Raw genomic sequence first — 17,264 nt, forward strand, 5'->3', positions numbered from 1 at the left:
ATATTATTTGTAGCTTTATATACTATAGTATAGTACATTATACTATGGTATACTGTATTACATTATATTGTGTCCTATCAGATTGCATTATTTCATGTTATATTATCTTGTTGAGTTGTTTTTCTGTCATGTCTAACTCTTTGTCACTCCCTTTGAGGTTTTCTTGGCAAAGATTCTGGAGTGGTTTGCCATTTCCTTCTCTAGCTCATTTTATAATTGAGGAAATTGAGGCAAATGGGGTCATACAACTAGTAAGTGTCTGAAGTCAGATTTGAATTCAGGTCTTCATGATTCTAGGCTGTGTATTCTATCCACTGTACCATGTAGCTTCCCTCTTGTTACATTAGATTGCATTTTATTATCTTGTATTATCTTGAATTATGTTGTTACATTGTTGTATCATATTATATATTATCATGTCACATGCTCTAACATTCCATGAATCTCAACTCTCCTCACCCATGAAGGCTCAGAAATATCAGGTATGATCTCTCCTTTAAATCCCAGGAAGCATATATGCTTTTCTGCTCTGTGCAGGTAGAATTTACTCTGAAGCACCTTGCCATAAAGGAGAAAGGGGAAAAAATAGCAAAACTTGAGATAAGGATCTTCATTTTCCACTGCTGAGTGCCCCACATTTAGTGAGGGAGGGCTGTGCAGGTCACCAACCTCACTTCTCCTCCAGAGCCATCTGAATCCAGTGATCAGATATTCATCAGGATGACTGGAGATGACCCAGGATGAGGCAATTGGGGTTAAGTGACTTGCCCAAGGTCACACAGCTAGTAAGTGTCAAGTGTCTGAGGTGAGATTTGAACTCAGGTCCTCCTGACTCCTGCGCTGGTGCTCTATCTACTGCACTACTTAGCTGCCCTCGTATAGGTGGAATGAGGAGTTAGGGACAAGATTTAAGGAAGGAAGGAAAAAGCTTTTATTAAGTGCCTAATATATGCCAGGTACTATGCTGGTACTGTGGCAGCTAGCTGGTGCAGTGGATAGAGAGCTGGACCTAGGGTCAGGAAGACCTAAGTTCAAACCTGTCCTCAGATACTTACCAGATGTAGGACCCTGGGTAAGTCACCTAACTCTATTTATCTCAGTTTCCTCATCTGTAAAATAAGCTGGAAAAGGAAACAGCAAACCACTCCAGTATCTCTTCCAAGAAAACCCCAAAGGGGGTCATGGAAAGTTGCGAATGACTAAATGGCCATAACTGAAGTAAGAGCTTTACAAATATCTCATTCATTTGATCCTCACAGCAACGCTGAGAGGTAGGTGTTACCAATATCTCCATTTTATAGTTGAGAAAACTGAGGTAAAGAGAAGGTAAATGATTTGTTCAGGGTTACACAGCTACTAAGTGTCCGAGGCCAATATGAACTCTAACTTTCATGATTACAGACCCAGGACTCCACCTACTATACCACCCTTTAAGACCATCAGGCCTAAGGAGAATTAAATTGCTTTGAAAGTAGCTTTGTCCACTGCAGGATTCACTAGCCCTTTGCTAAAGTGGAGCAGTATTGTAAGGAGATTGTTTGGACATAGTAATCTCTGTAATGTGACCCTTCTTATTGCCAAAGTCTGGAGTATTCTGATGTGGGCACTCAGCAGTGGAAAATGAAGATCCTTATCTCAAGTTTTGCTATTTTTTCCCCTTTCTCCTTTATGGCAAGGTGCTTCAGAGTAAATTCTACCTGCACAGAGCAGAAAAGCATATATGCTTCCTGGGATTTAAAGGAGAGATCATACCTGATATTTCTGAGCCTTCATGGGTGAGGAGAGTTGAGATTCATGGAATGTTAGAGCAAGAAGGAATGCACTTATTAAGTGCTTACTATGTGCCAGGTACTGTATTGCATTTTTTACACACATTATTTCATTTCATCCTTGCAACAACCTGGGGAAACAGGGGCTATTACTATCCCCATTTTGCATTAGAGAAAACTGAGGCAGGCAGAGGTTAAGTGACTGACTCAAAGTCACACAGCTAGTAAGTGTCTGAGGTTATATTTGAACTCTGGTCTTCCTGACTCCAGTCTGTGGGTGCTATCCATTTTATTACTTAGCTGCCTCTAAGCATCCTTGGAGATCATCTGATCTAATTTCTTTTCACTTTACAGTTGGGTAAACTGACATGCAAGGAGAGGAGATGATTTGGCCAAGGTCACAAAGTTAGCTAGAAATAGAACTGGGGCCAGAACCCGCCATCTTCAGATTCTCAGTCTAGTGACCTTTGTGTTATACTAATAGTTGAACTGAGAAAGGAGAAATATCATGAAACCAAGCTAAGCCAAGCCAATGAAATAAATCTTTGTAAAGCACCTGCTATATGTAAGATACTATGCTAAGTGTTTGGGATACGAAAGCAACAGTGAGAGAATCCTTTCCCTTAAAAGACTTATTTTCTACACATACAACAGACTACTAATAACAGAATAGAGGGTATCCATAAGGATTTAAGGAATATCTCACAGGACTTCTGTGAGGCAAGTTCTTTGTAAACTGTAATGTATTGCATAACTGTGAATCATTTTAAACCATCCTCCTTCCTTCTACTCCTGTACAACATTTCACAAATGAATTTGTTTTCTAAATCACTATTACCTTTGACTGCCTGTGTCCTTCTGTCAAGATCACCTGTTGGTTGAGATGATTTCTGGGCATATCAACATTCCCCTTCCACCCCACCTGTAACCCCACTCTGCTTGAACCTCTTTAAGAAATAAGATCAGTTAATGTCATAACTTTGTCCATTTCCCATTAAAAAAAAAATCAACAGCTTGTTTTATTTGTTTTGAACTAGACCTGTGATTTCATTGGTTTGAGGAGCTTCTGATAAAGCAAATCCTTCTAGCTTTTCCCTGATAGGAGGCTAGAACATCCCTGAAGCTCAGCACTTGCTCTGTAAATAAGGAGTTAAATGATGTGATACCACAGCCAGTATTAGAAACAGGACTTGAAACTAGCTCTTCTTGACTCCAAGATCAACTCTCAACTCACCAAGCCAGGCTAAAAGCTCTCATCTATATCCTACAAGTTTTGTGAAGCAGCTTATATATGAAGCTGACTCTTTTTCAACTAAGCCAGGCTGCCTCATGCTAATGAAAATTAACATTTGTATTATGCTTTAAGGTTTTTGCAAAGTGGCTCATGTACATCACCTCCAAACAACCCTTTAAGGTAGATACTCTAGGTATTATTAGCTTCATTTTAATGGAGGAAAAAGAAGCTCAGAGTCCGTGAGTGATTTGCCCGTGGTCATACAGTTAATAAATGTTTCAGTAGCAGGATCCAAATTCCTGGATCTCATATCCAATTTTAGAATTCAATAGCACATATTAAAGTAGAATTATTAGAGAGTTAGAGGATTTAGGATTGGAAGACTCCTTAGAGATCATCTAGTTCAATCCCCTGATTTTTCAAAGGGCAAAAGTTAGGCCCAGGGAGAAGAATGCATCACTCATTCACAGTTACTCAGATGAGAAAAAGCAGAGCCAGTCTTCTGAGCTAGGGCTTCTGACTATAAACTCAGTACTCTTTCCACTCTATATCATGATAAGGTTGTGGACATACACAAAAAATATGGAGGAAAACTCTATTATTAAATTCAGTTCAGTTACTTACTTTGAAAATAACCAGTTGCATATATGCATTTAATTCACTGAATTTGTGGCCTTTTTTTTCTTTTTTGTTTGAAATAGAGAATTGGGTTGAACAAGTTCTTCAGCTTCTTACTGGCCTACCCTGAACTTAGTGCTAATATAATAAAGAAGGGCTTTATGGGTAATTAGGACCCTTGCCCATTAGTTTTAGGGAGTGGATCTTGTCGGTATTCTGTCCACTTTCTGTGCCTGGATGACATGGGTAATATGAGATTCATTAGGTGACATGGTAGATAGAGTGCTGGGTCTGGAGTCAAGATGACAGCTTCCTGAGTTCAAATCTGCCTTCAGACACTTAGCTGTGTGACCCTGATCAAGTCACTTAACATTGCTTGCTTCAGTTTCCTCACTTGTAAAATGAGCTGGAGAAGGAAATTGCAAACCACTCCAGTATCTTTGCCAAGAAAACCCCAAACGGGGTCATGAAGAGTTGGACATGACTGAAAGGACTGAACAATAACAAAAGTTTATTGAGAAGTGGGGTGACATAATCAGACCTTCACTTAAAAAAATGGCCCAAGCCTAATGCAGGATTAATTGGGGTAGGAAGAGACTTGAAACAGGGAGACCAACCAGAAGGTTATTGCAATAGTAGAGGCAAGACTTGAGGAGTGACTGACTGAGGGTGGTGGTTGTGTGACTATAAAGAAAGGGGCATATTGGAGAAATGTAGGGATATTAATGATAGGACCTGGCAACTCATATGTGGACTGACTGAGAGGGAGGAATTGGTACTGGGAACCCTAAGAGGGACCCTAAGGTGGTCTAAGACAGAAACAAAGGTCCAATATATATCCAAATCTGCACAGCAGCAATTCTATAGCTGAAAACAAAATAGAAACAAAGTGGGTGCTCATCAACTGAGGTATGGTTAACAAAGACCCTAAAATTTTGGTGTAAATATAATAGAAAACTATTGTGCTATAAGAAATGATGAATAGCAAGAATTTCTACCCTGTGTCTGGGATAGAATTGGATTGGGTTGGATTGCATTGCATCAATTTAAGTGGTAAACTGACTAGGCAACTAGGTAAGATTGTAGGTGGCACTTGATTTTGAAATGCAGGAAGTCAGAAACATGGGGAGAGTAGTGCAAACCGAATCTAAGTGAAATGAACAGAGTCAAAGAAAACACACACAATGATTGTGACAGTGAAAATGAAAAGACCTCTAAAAGGAAATCAATATGGAGGAACTGAAAAACCAATATTATCCTGGAGATCAGATCATGAAACATGCTTCTCCCCTTACTGTTGAGGGGAGCTGAAGAAAAACTGTTTTGTATGCTGCCCATTACTGCCATAGTATGGCTTAGTTCTTTTTTCTTGTTACAAAGGAGAGACTAATTTGGAATTTTTTCAAATTAAAAAAAAGAAATAGTACATTACCATGGGATCTACTATTGTCATTGAAAATAGGTTGGGTATCCTTATTGACTGTAAAGTGTATAGGACTGACTTTCTGTGGGACCCATGGAAAACAATGGAATAGTGTTTTACATGTGTCAGATCTTGAAACATTTGCTAAAACAATGGTGAGACTAATCTACATATTCCTACACTGCATTCTAAAATAGGGCTTGCTAATCATTTAGTCTTTTGAGTTCAATCAGATACCACTGCAAACCCTGCACAGTAATTTTTGAGGGGGGATCTCCTGTGACAAAGAAGATTACAAGATGGATGACAAAGGATTTTAATTTAGTGTCATCTCCAAAAGTAGGAACCCACAATCTAAGAGATTACATTCAGGGGGCCTGGAAAGAGAGAGGGATAAGGAAAGGATCAGGAAATCAAGCTGCCTTTAGACAAGTGAGTATTGTGAAATGTGAATGAATTGTGAATGAAATAAGCCCATTTCTGAAAAATCCACTTGGAAGGTGTGGGATTCTTATTGGTGAAAAGTTGTAATACACAGTGAGAAGTGAAAACCATAACTTAGATACCATGACTGGTGAGGACCTGGACATAGCAACCAATGAGAACATAATTTAGACATTGTGACTGGAAAAAGTCATAACTTAGATATTGTGACTGGTAACAACTATAACATGGACACAGCAACCAGTTCATGACCAGTACATGATCAGTACATAACTTTGTTTTTGGATATTTACCCAGTGGGGGTAGACCCAAGATGGCAGAGTAGAAGTATGGACCTGTAAAAGCTCTCCCCCCACAGCCCATAAAATACCTGTAAAAAATGGCTCTAATAAATTCTAATGACTAAACAAATTCTAGAGCAGCAGTGGCCACTAAATGACAAAGTGAAAGAGATTTCCAGCCCAAGGCAGCCTGGAAGGCTGACAGGAAAGGTCTATTGCACCAGGCTTGGAATGGAGCACAACCCATGGAGTTCAGCCCAGCCTTGGCCATGTGGCATGGCATGGACAGGACCAGAACAGGCTTCAAGGCACCACTGGCAACAGCTGTGGTTCCCAGATTCCTCAATCCACAAATGCCAAAGATAGCCTCAAGGGTCAGTGAGAAAGCTCTTTCACCTGGGTGAGAAGGGAGCAGGATCCTCCCCTAGCCCCAGGTGATGGCAGCAGCAGCAGCAGCAGCATCCATTTGTGGAGCCCTCATCCTAAAGATGCTGGGGGAATTGAGTGGCTGATCTGAATCTCAGCCTTGAGTGGAGGTCCTGGGGTGAGGAGGAGCACTGACTGGTAGAGCTCTTGGAGGCCCTGGAGAGGGAATTCTACTTGCAGATCCTGGGCAGAAAAGCTTGTGGTTGCTCCCAGACCAGAGCACAGGCCAGGAGAGAAGGAAACTCCTCTCCCTTGATTATTCCTCTCCCTTGACTGGAGGAACTGAGAACTTACAGGTCTCCAGAGTATACCTTCCTCTTGACAAAAGACTCAAAAGTCAAGTAACTGGCTGGGAAAATGCCCAAAAAAGGGAAAAAAAAAATGAGACTATAGAAGGTTACTTTCTTGGTGAACAGGTATTTTCTTCCATCCTTTTGGATGAGGAGCAATGCTTACCATCAGGGAAAGACATAAAAGTCAAGGCTTCTATATCCCAAACTTACAAAATAAATATTCAATGGTCTCAGGCCATGGAGCAGCTCAAAAAGGATTTTGAAAATCAAGTAAGAGAGGTGGAGGAAAAATTTGGGAAGAGAAATGAGAGAGATGCAAGAAAATCATGAAAAGTGAGTCAACAACTTGCTGAAGAGACCCAAAAAATGCTGAAGAAAATAACACCTTTAAAAATAGGCTAACTCAATTGGCAAAAGAGGTTCAAAAAGCCAATGAGGAGAAGAATGCTTTCAAAAGCAGAATTTGCCAAATGGAAAAGGGGTTTCAAAAGCTCACTGAAGAAAATAGTTCTTTAAAAATTAAAGTGGAACAGTTGGAGGCTAATAACTTTATGAGAAACCAAGAAATCACAAAACAAAACCAAGAGAATGAAAAAATGGAAGACAATGTGAAATATCTCACTGGAAAAACAACTGATCTGGAAAACAGATCCAGGAGAGATAATTTAAAAATTATGGGACTACCTGAAAGCCATGATAAAAAAAAAAAAAAGAGCCTAGACATCACCTTTCATGAAATTATTAAGGAAAGTTGCCCTGATATTCTAGAACCAGAGGATAAAATAAATATTAAAAGAATCACCTCCTGAAAGAGATCCAAAAAGAAAAACTCCTAGGAATATTGTAGCCATATTCCAGAATTCCTAGGTCAAGGAGAAAATATTGCAAGCAGCCAGAAAGAAGCAATTTGAGTTTTGTGAATATTTGCCCAACAGCCCTGGCTTAACATCCAGGCTCAGAAGTGAGCTCATTACTAAGCAGAAATCCCAAATATTCACCAATCAGTAGCGATGTGCTCTATAACTCCTCTTTGCTTTTGTTGGTTTCCTATAGCTACCACTGGGATTTCCTGGGATTTTTGCAGGGATCAGTTCATTGAGACTCTTTCTTCTGCACACACCTCAGAATGGCCCCTAATGTAAACAACCCAATTGATTAAATTACTATCTGTTAGCAATCTGGAGTTCCCGGCCTCTTTCATCAGTTTGAAACTAACTCCTTTATTTGGGGAAACTGAGAATATGCCAATGCATTGGGATATTGAACCTTACAAAAGTCCCACAGGAACTTGTTGTAAAACAGAATGGGACACATTTTTATGTGCTGCTAACCCAAACAATTCACCGACTTCTTTTTACTACTATGCACGAGTTGTGTGTGTGGATTGTGTATTTCATTTGTGAGGTCAAAGATATATAGTTGGAAGGGACCTTGGAGGACTCCTAGTTCAATGGTCTCATTTTTACAGATGAGGGAAGTGAAACTAGAGAGGTTAAATAACTTGCCCAAGACCACCTAAAGGACAAAAAAAAGGCTAATAATAGCAAATATTTAAGTAATGCTTTAAATACTTTTGCAAAGTACTTTACATGTTATCTCACTTGATTCTCAACAACTTTACGAGGTGGGTGTTGTTAACTCCATTTTTTTACATATGAAGAAATAAAGTATAAGAGAAAGTATTTAATTTCATTAGAGTTGCACACCTAGTAAATGTCTGGGGGAGGATTTGAATTAAGGTCTTCCTGGCTCCCACGCCAGCACTCAATAGACCATGCCTTGAAGGGATTTGAACCAATGTCTGATACCCAAACCAGTGCTCTTTCCACCACAACATGTTACATTATAAAAGTACATGTCTATGTCTTTGAATGGTATATTTTCTTTTCTTTTTACTCTATATCTCCTTTTAGGCCTAGTGGTTTCTATTTTATATTTATATTCTATTTTTTTCTATTTTAGGCCTAGTGCCTTCTATTGGAGGCAAGAAAGCCATTTCTATTGTTTGGCTTTGAAATTTACATTTTTTAGTCAACTGATGGGGGCTATGGGCAGTAGATTGTGATCTGTATCTTTGGAGGAAACACCCACAACAATGAGACCATGAAAACATAGGTTATTATTAGAGTTTTTAGTATTAGGATGCATATTAAAAACTTCAAACCTAAGAAGATTTGTGTCTTTCATAGTCTTTTCCCTTTTTGACCATTTATTTTCTTTTTTTCTTCCTATTCCCTTATCTTTTATTGTGTTTGTCCTTTGTTTTTGAAGAGGACCATGACATCAGGGAAATGATGACATGACTTGCAGTTGATTTTGATTTGAGTGAGGGAGGGCTGTGCAAGGTCACCAGCCTCACTTTCTCCTCCAGAGCTATCTGGGTCCAGTGGCCAGATATTCATCAGGATGACTGGAGATGGCCCAGGATGCAATGGGAGACCCTGGTCCTTTTTAGGCTAAGGCCTTTTTAAGTTCTCACTTTGAGTGAGGTAATGTCCATTCAGTGAATAGGACTCTAAGAAGTGGATAAAGGGAGGGCCACTTTAATTAAAAAATGAAATAATCAAACTGGGAGGGAAAGATCTTCAGGGCTGCTGATCCAAAGAGAAACAGTTACTATTGACACTCACTCTGAGCCAGGAAGGCACAAAATATAGCCATTAAATGAAGCTTGGGCATTCTATTTCCCTTCTTTGTAACTTTACAAAGGTTGTCCTCCATGTTTGAAGCATATTCATTTTATGTTTGTCTCTCTTGGAATGTTAGGTTTCCAATCTTGGTGACAGAGAAGTTAATGGTAACATTTAACAATAATAGGAAAGTTAGGAAGAGGAGGTTTTTTGGGAAAAGATAATGAGTTTAGTTTTGGACATGTTGGTTTAAGAAGTCTGTGGGACATCTGGTTTGAGATTCCCAATAGGCAGTTAGAGATTTGAGACTAAAGGTCAGCAGAGAGGTGCTTTACAAACCTTAAAGTGATATATAAAGAACAGAAAGCTGAAGTCACTTGCCCAAGGTCAATGAAATAAGAAACAAGCCTAAATTTATTAGATTATATACCAGAGATTGTGCCAGTTACAGTGGATACAAAGACAAAAGCAGTCTCTGACCTCAAATAGCTTCCATTCTAATGAGAGAGACAATATATACACACATACATATGAATACAGAAAATATGTACAAAATAAATTTAAGGTGCTTAGGGGATGGGGATCCCTGCCAGTTATAAATTAGTTCTAATTTATACACGTTGGGGAAATAAGTTGAATGGTACTATCTATGGCTGTGTATCACTTTCAAAACACCAGTAGTAGGTCAATCTTGTTAAAGCAGATTGAGCATGTCCCCATCATGCCAGATCACTGGAAAAAATGTCCAAATATGCCTTGTTATTCTTTGTCCATTTCTGTACCTCTGAATAAAACAACTATAAAATTCATGCTGTTCTAAAGGCCCCCAGACACATGCTCAACAGTTCTGGGATAATTAGTCCCACGCCGCATATCATGCATGTCTTTTCTGAGTTGGAGATTTTTTGTTTTAAGAAAAATGTTATAATTTCTCACATCCTTGTAAGTGCTTCACAGTTTACAAAATGCTTTCTTCACTGCTCTGTGAGATATATTGGGTGAAAATTGTGGTTTAGAAAGGTTCATAAGGGATTATTTGATTTACAACTGGAAGAGAAGAACTTTAGCCAAAACTTACTCTTTTACGGATGAGAAAGTTGAGGCCTAGAGATCTTACCCAAGGCCACATGGGTAGTAAGTAACAGAAGCAGAATTTGAATCCAGGTCCTCTGACTTCAAATCCAGTTAGGGTCAACTTTACTAGATCAGTGAGGATGGGTATACTAGTGCCAGCCCATTCTCAGGGACTGGTTAGGTGGAACCTACCACCCTGTATAGAGGTTAAACATAATCTCTCTGGAGTGAATGAAAATCCTACCTCTGCCAAATGTACTTGTGTGACTTGCGTAAGCCACTTAATTTAATTTCCTTAAGTCTTAGTTTCATCATCTGTAAAATGAGGAGGTTGGTTTGAATATCTTCTAAAGGTTTTTTTCAGCTCTAGATCTAGGCTCCTATGAATGTCAGGTAGTCTCTTGTCTCACTTTTCTTTTCCCTTTCCCCTCCACCTTCATTAACTGGTCATAGTGATGAGGGCTGAAAGGGGGGTATAAGACCCCCCAAAAAACTATGGTACCAGGAGCAGGTAGCCTGGAGAAGAATTCATGGGCTCAAGCATTGTTGAGGTCAAGGTAAAGATTTATTACGCTTTTCACCAAGCAAGAGTTCTTAGGGAACCTGAAACCTTAGAGGGGTACAGGTAAAGTCTATATAGTATATTCTATAGTGAAATACGTGCCAAATATGCTAACTAGGTGTTTTGGGGTGGGATCAGGGAGCGGTCAAGGAGTTAAGGGAACATGCACTTTTGGTATCTACTGCGCAGGTATTTTGCCCAAAATTCATCGGGAAATAACCCAAGGTGGGGCTGCCTGGAGGTGTGGTTTTAGGCTTGAAATATCACTGAGTCAACCAACAGTCAGGGCTGGCTTGGAAATACCAGGGTGCTCTCATCAATATCTTGTTAGACAAGATAAATGTAAGGGAGTATACGTATGTCTAAGTCTAGTATACACAAGATTGGTCAGTGACTAGTAAATGTCGCTAGACCCAGTGCACAGCCAGTTCAGCCAGGACATAGCTGGTTGAAACTAATAAGTTCTATAGGTGTAGCTGGTTGCTATAGCAGGAAGGGAGATAACTGTTGTTGCTAGGAAAAGCAGTGTCCTTGGACTGGGGAGAAACTGCCTGGGACAGTGTTTTGAGTCTAGAGAGAAATGTGATTTTTAAAGAGAAATAAGATTTTAGAATTGGGGCCCAAACACATACACCCAAGCACCCCATTAATAGGAGGGTGGTATTCTGGCCTAATCTGTCTTAGGGATGAGGTTTGGAGACTACCTTGACTCAGGACCCATTTTCACATGTTGAATGAATATTTAGCACTGAATACCCGTGGGCATAGTATGACTCTAAGAAAGGCATGGCATGAGCCCAGGAAATAACCAGTCAGAGGGTGGGAAAAATCAATTGCATCCCACCCTCTTTACCACAATTAATACAACCCTACATCCTTTCACCCATTACTGCCCAATAGTCTTTCACTTTGCTGCCTCTCATTGCAGGGCTCTTGTGGTCAAATTCTCCCCTTCTTTTCAACCTTTTTTTTAGAACCTTTATTGGCAGTTTATGGCTTTGTATCATCTCATACCTTCTACAAATATAAGTAGATAGGGTTATTTTCTGGAAATACGATCTGTATAAACAGTCAATCTAAAAAGCTTAAGCTTCTAATGACTATTTATTTGATATCCTCTGAATAACTGCCAGAACTATTTGTTTTAGGTTAAATTTTAACCTGCCCAAGGAAATGCAGATTTAGGGCTCAAGAAATAGGCTGGCCCATGTCAAACTAGCCAAAAACAGGTTATCTTGAGGGTTCACAGTTTTCCTGAACTTATTGGAAAGGGTTAGGCATTCTTGAGAAAGAAGAGAATTTGAAGAGCTGATAATAAACACACCTATGTGTTTCTAATAATTAAGATCAGATCTTTTCACAGATATTCAGATGTCCAGGCAGACTTACACTGCTGTAAATAAATGTTGTTCAGTCGTTTTTTGGTCATGTCCAACTCTTCATGAGCCCATTTGTTTTTGTTTTTTTTTTTGGCAAAAATACTAGAGTGGTTTGCCATTTGTTTCTCCAGCTCATTTTACAGATGAGGAAACTGAGGTAAACAGGGTTAAGTGACTTGCCCAGGGTCACACAGCTGGTAGGCGTCTGAAGTCAGATTTGAGTTCAGGACAATGAATCTTCCTGACTCCTAAAGCCAGTCCCTCATGGCTTTAATGAAAGGTTTAATGAGCTCTCATTTGCAATGCAAAAAAACCCAACCCCCCCCCCCCCAAAAACCCCAAAGAGTCGAACAAATCTTATTGACAAAATGTTGGATTTGCTAATTTGTACTGACAGCAAATGCAATATTCTGATCCTGCAATCCTCACCTCTCTCCCAGAGAAGGGAAATTTATTTCATAATTCAGTTTAAGAAGCCAAGATTGGTTATTGCAAGTAATCTGGTTTTGGATGCCTTTTAGTGACATTTCCATTTACAGGACAGCAGTCAACATGTATATTGTTCTTTTGATTCTGATTTATTCACTCCAGGTAAGTTCATACAGGTCTTCCCTTGATTTTTTTTTTTTAAATTCCTCATATCCACAATTTCCTACTACAATACAATATTCCATTATAGTCATATATTCCACTTAGTTCAACTATTCCACAGCTGATGGGCATCTACTTTGTTTCTAGGTGTTAGTGAAGTGTATTCAGTTGTCAAAGCTTCCTCTTTGAATTTCTACCAGCTCCTTCTTTTAATCTACTTCCCCAATCCCAACACATGACCACCAAAACATCAAAATGCATCTTTTCCAAAAATGTGGTTTTCAGGCATATATGATTGAAAATTGTACTGGGTCAAAGCAAACAATATTAAGTTACTGGTGTTGTATCTCAGAAAGAGGAAACTATAGTTTCGTAAAATGCTTAGAAATACTGCTTGTGTCACAAGTATCCACAAAGTCATCATTTCATCTTTTAACCAAGTTAGCTAGAGTAGAAAACTGATGTGTTAAAGTAGTGGGAAATGAATTTGGATCAGAGGAGGATTGATTTAGTTAGAGACAGAAAGGACCTTAGAAGTCCCCTAGTTAGTTCATTTTAAAGAGGAGGAAACTGGTTTCCTCAGAGGGGTTAAGGGATTTTACTCAGTATCAAAGAGGTAATAAGTGATTGACCAGGGATTTGAACTCTGATCTTACATCTCTAAAGTCATTCTTCTTTCCACTAGTCTTATAACTCTAAATGAGCCATCTTTACTGCACCGTACTTCCTCCCCTTTGGTGGTAGAAAGGGATGGGTGGGGATTCAAATGACTTCGTAAGCATCTGTCAGCCAGGTTTTGTGGGGCAGATGGGTGAAACTTGAGTTAAAATGAGGGGTTAGAATCACCTTTGGTATTTTTTATTTGCATGTGTGCTTCCTTCCTCTCTGGATAATTAAGACCCGACCTGTTTTGCCTGTCATGACTTATGCTTGCAAATCCTCTTCAAACCTTGCCTGTAGTTTGGACATTTCAGGTCCTGGAGGTCTGGAGGTGAGAAAAGCAGTAGAAAGAATAGAACCATGTGCTAGAGGCTTGACATTTATGGGGGTGGGGGATGGGAGCTTGTGTGTATGCTTTGGATCCATGATTTCTTCCATGTAGGGAGCTTCCAGTGAGGAAATTCCTTCTCCAAATGCAGACCAACATCTGCTCTGTAATTTGTAGTTTCAGTGAACTGCCTGGGGGCACTAGGATGTTAAGTTACCAGTCTAAGATCACACAGTCAGTATATGTCAGAAGCTGACTTAAACCAATGCCTTCCTAACTCCATTTATTGGCAGCTAGGTGGAACGGTGGATAGAGCACCAGTGCAGGAGTCAGAAGGACCTCAGTTCTTCTCACCTCAGACACTTGACACTCACTAGCTGTGTGACCTTGGGCAAGTCACAACCCCAATTGCCTCATCCTGGGTCATCTCCAGTCATCCTGATGAATATCTGGTCACTGGATTCAGATGGCTCTGGAGGAGAAGTGAGGCTGGTGACCTGCACAGCCCTCCCTCGCTCAAAACAAAGTCAAGTGCAAGTCATGTCATTACTTCTCCCATGGCATGGTCTTCTTTGGCAACGAAGGACAAACACACATACCTAACTCCATGACCAGTTCTCTATCCATTAAATCACCATCTGGAAAAAGTTACATTTCCCAGAATAATCTGGAGTGCTTATTAGAGGGAAAGTGGATCTTTTAAAGCTGCTCCCACTCCTACCCCCATAAAAGGAACCAAGGCACCATGTATAAACTGTATGACAGCTACTATTATTTCCTTAGTAGCTGTTGTTTATTGTCAGTGGCTTAGGAGCCTTATTTTAGAATAGATAAAAGCGAATAAATATTTGACTATGGATTCAATAGCAGTGATAAGCTCCTGTGATTGGTTTATCTTTTTTTTTCCTGGTAAAGCAGGTTTATTTACAAATTATTAAACAAACAAATGCTAGGATTGGGGCCTAAAAGTCAGTAGCTTCACTTAGCAACCTAGGCTTCAACCTCCCCCCCACCCCCAGCCTAAGGGACTTCATAACATATGGACACTACTCTTTCCACAACAAAGGTAGAATTGTGAAGTTTCCTGGTAACCCTAAGGACAGTCAACAGCGTAAAGGCTAGGGGACTTTTGGAGAAAGTTGACATCTTCCACACCTCCAATGGCAAGTCTGAGACTAGCAAATTTACCTTGGACCCTTCTCTTGGACACTGAAAACATTACCAGTCACCTGCCAGGAATGAATTCTTTTTCCTATCTCCTAGTTGAGAAAGGAAGTATATAATGGAAGCTTTATACTCCATGATATAGTTGGATTAAGTGGTTCATCCCGTAGGAGAATCTGACACTGTGGGCATTCAAAGCAGTATGTGTAAAGAGTTAGAAAGACCTGAGTCTGTCTGTCTGTCTGTCTGTTTATCTATCCATTTATTTATCTACTATCTAACCAATTTTTATCACCTATATATCTATTCATATATGGTATCTTTCTATGTATTTATCCAACTTTCCATTACTTATCTATCCATTCATCTCTGTATCTATCAGTCTGTCTATCTATCTATCTATCTATCTATCTATCTATCTATCTATCTATCTATCATCTTTCAGAACTGCCCTCCTCCAACAAAAGAAACCAAGGAACCATGTGTAATCATTTGCCAGCTACTATGGTTTCCTTAGTAGCTGTTGTTTATTGCCAGTGAGCTCAAGTGTCTTATTTTAGAGTAGGAAAGAGAGCAAATATTTGACTATATATATATATATATGTATATGTACATATATGTGTGTGTGTGTAAGTATGTGAATATGTATATAGTGTGTATGCATAAACTTTGGCCTTATTGTTCAGTAGTTTCAGTTGTGTCTGACTCTTTGTGACCCCATTTGAGGTTTTCTTGTCAAAGATACTGGAGTGGTTTGCTATTTCCTCCTCCAGCTCATTTTACACTTGAAGAAGCTGAGGCACATAGGATTAAGTGACTTCCTCAAGGTCAAACAGCTAGTAAATGTTTGAGGCTAGATTTGGACTCAGAAGAAGAGTCTTCCTGACTCTAGCCCAGACATTCTATCCATTAACACTTAGTTGGCTGCCTGGCACATAGTAGGTACTTAATAAATACTTGTCTTGAAGAATGGATTTTTTTAAATTGGGGGGTAGGCTGGTGAGGGATGCAGTCTCGGGCTGTGGAATAAAGATAAACTAGCTGGTCACCAAAGTCTGAACCTGACACCAAGAACTCTCCATCATAAACAACTGAAATAACTAATTAGTCACTGCAAATGTAAGAACCTAGTCCAGGGGTGGGGAACCTTCAGCTTCCAGGCCAAAGTGGCCCTCTAGGTTCTCCAAAGAGGCCCTTTGACTGAATCCAAACTTCACGACCAAATCCCTTAATAAAAGAATTTGTTCTGTAAAACTTGGACTCAGTCAAAAGGCAGCCCCCAAGGACCTAGAAGGCCATGTGTGGCCTCCAGGCTGAAGGTTCCCCAGCCCTGAAGTCTGTTTCTGCCTCTTTGGAGAGGGGCTGTGTTCAAGGCAGTGATCATCTCTGGTCTGACTGCACATTGTATAGAACAGTTCAAGTGTTGGTTAGCATCTTGCTGGCATGAGACACTGAACTGTCCCTATGGGAAGTCACTCATTCAGTAGTCTACATCTCAAAGCAAGCATGAACTGTTCATAGAGCTGGACTCATTGATGTGGATAGATAATGATATCATTGAGAAAAACACCACAAAAAACTAGAGATCTTTTTTTTTCTTTCACCTGACCAATCTTTGAAAGAAAGGACTTTTTGTTCTCTAATCTCAAAGTACTTCAGTCCTTCTCATGGCTGGGACATCTGATGACATGTGCCATGTTGCTGGGTCTTTCAAATCCCAGGAGACTCCTGAAGATGCCCTAATGAAGAAAATATCAAGGACCCCTTTATTATCAGTTCTAGGAAACAAATGATCCACTCTCTTCAGCCATAGGGGCACATAGAGCAATGGATAAACCAAAATCTTCTTTCTGTATGGCTCTGAAACTGATCGTTTTAATTTCATTTTTTGCAGGCTTTATCATCTTTATGATGTTTGCCTTATAATAACATGATAAAAAGTGCATATTCCATGAGTATGCACTTACTAATTGGGGGAGGCAAGGATTGGAAGCCCTAAAATATTCTGGGCATAGAGAACCATGGGCTAATTATTTCACCTCTGTGAACCTCCAATTAATTTATATTTATTTTCTTTTTAAAAGGCTGAGGTCTCCATCTGAAAGTGCAGGAGTTGTTCGTGGGAAGATTCTGCTGTGGTTGGCAGGAGAATCTTAAACTACTCTGTTCCCCATCTGGGCCAACTCTCTAGGCAACTTGGTTCTCCTCCTATTCCCCTAGGAAAGGAAAACTTAGTTTAGGCACCTGATATGGCTTAGATAGTTTAGGCACCTGATATGGCTGAGTTGCTTATTGCAACTCAGAACTCCTGAGCTCATGAGATCTGCTAGTTCCAGTCTTCTTGGCAGCATGGATTACAAGCATGTACCACCACAGTTTCCTTAGGTA

Source organism: Notamacropus eugenii, chromosome 2 (genome assembly GCF_028372415.1).
Source record: "Notamacropus eugenii isolate mMacEug1 chromosome 2, mMacEug1.pri_v2, whole genome shotgun sequence".
NCBI lineage: Eukaryota > Metazoa > Chordata > Mammalia > Diprotodontia > Macropodidae > Notamacropus > Notamacropus eugenii.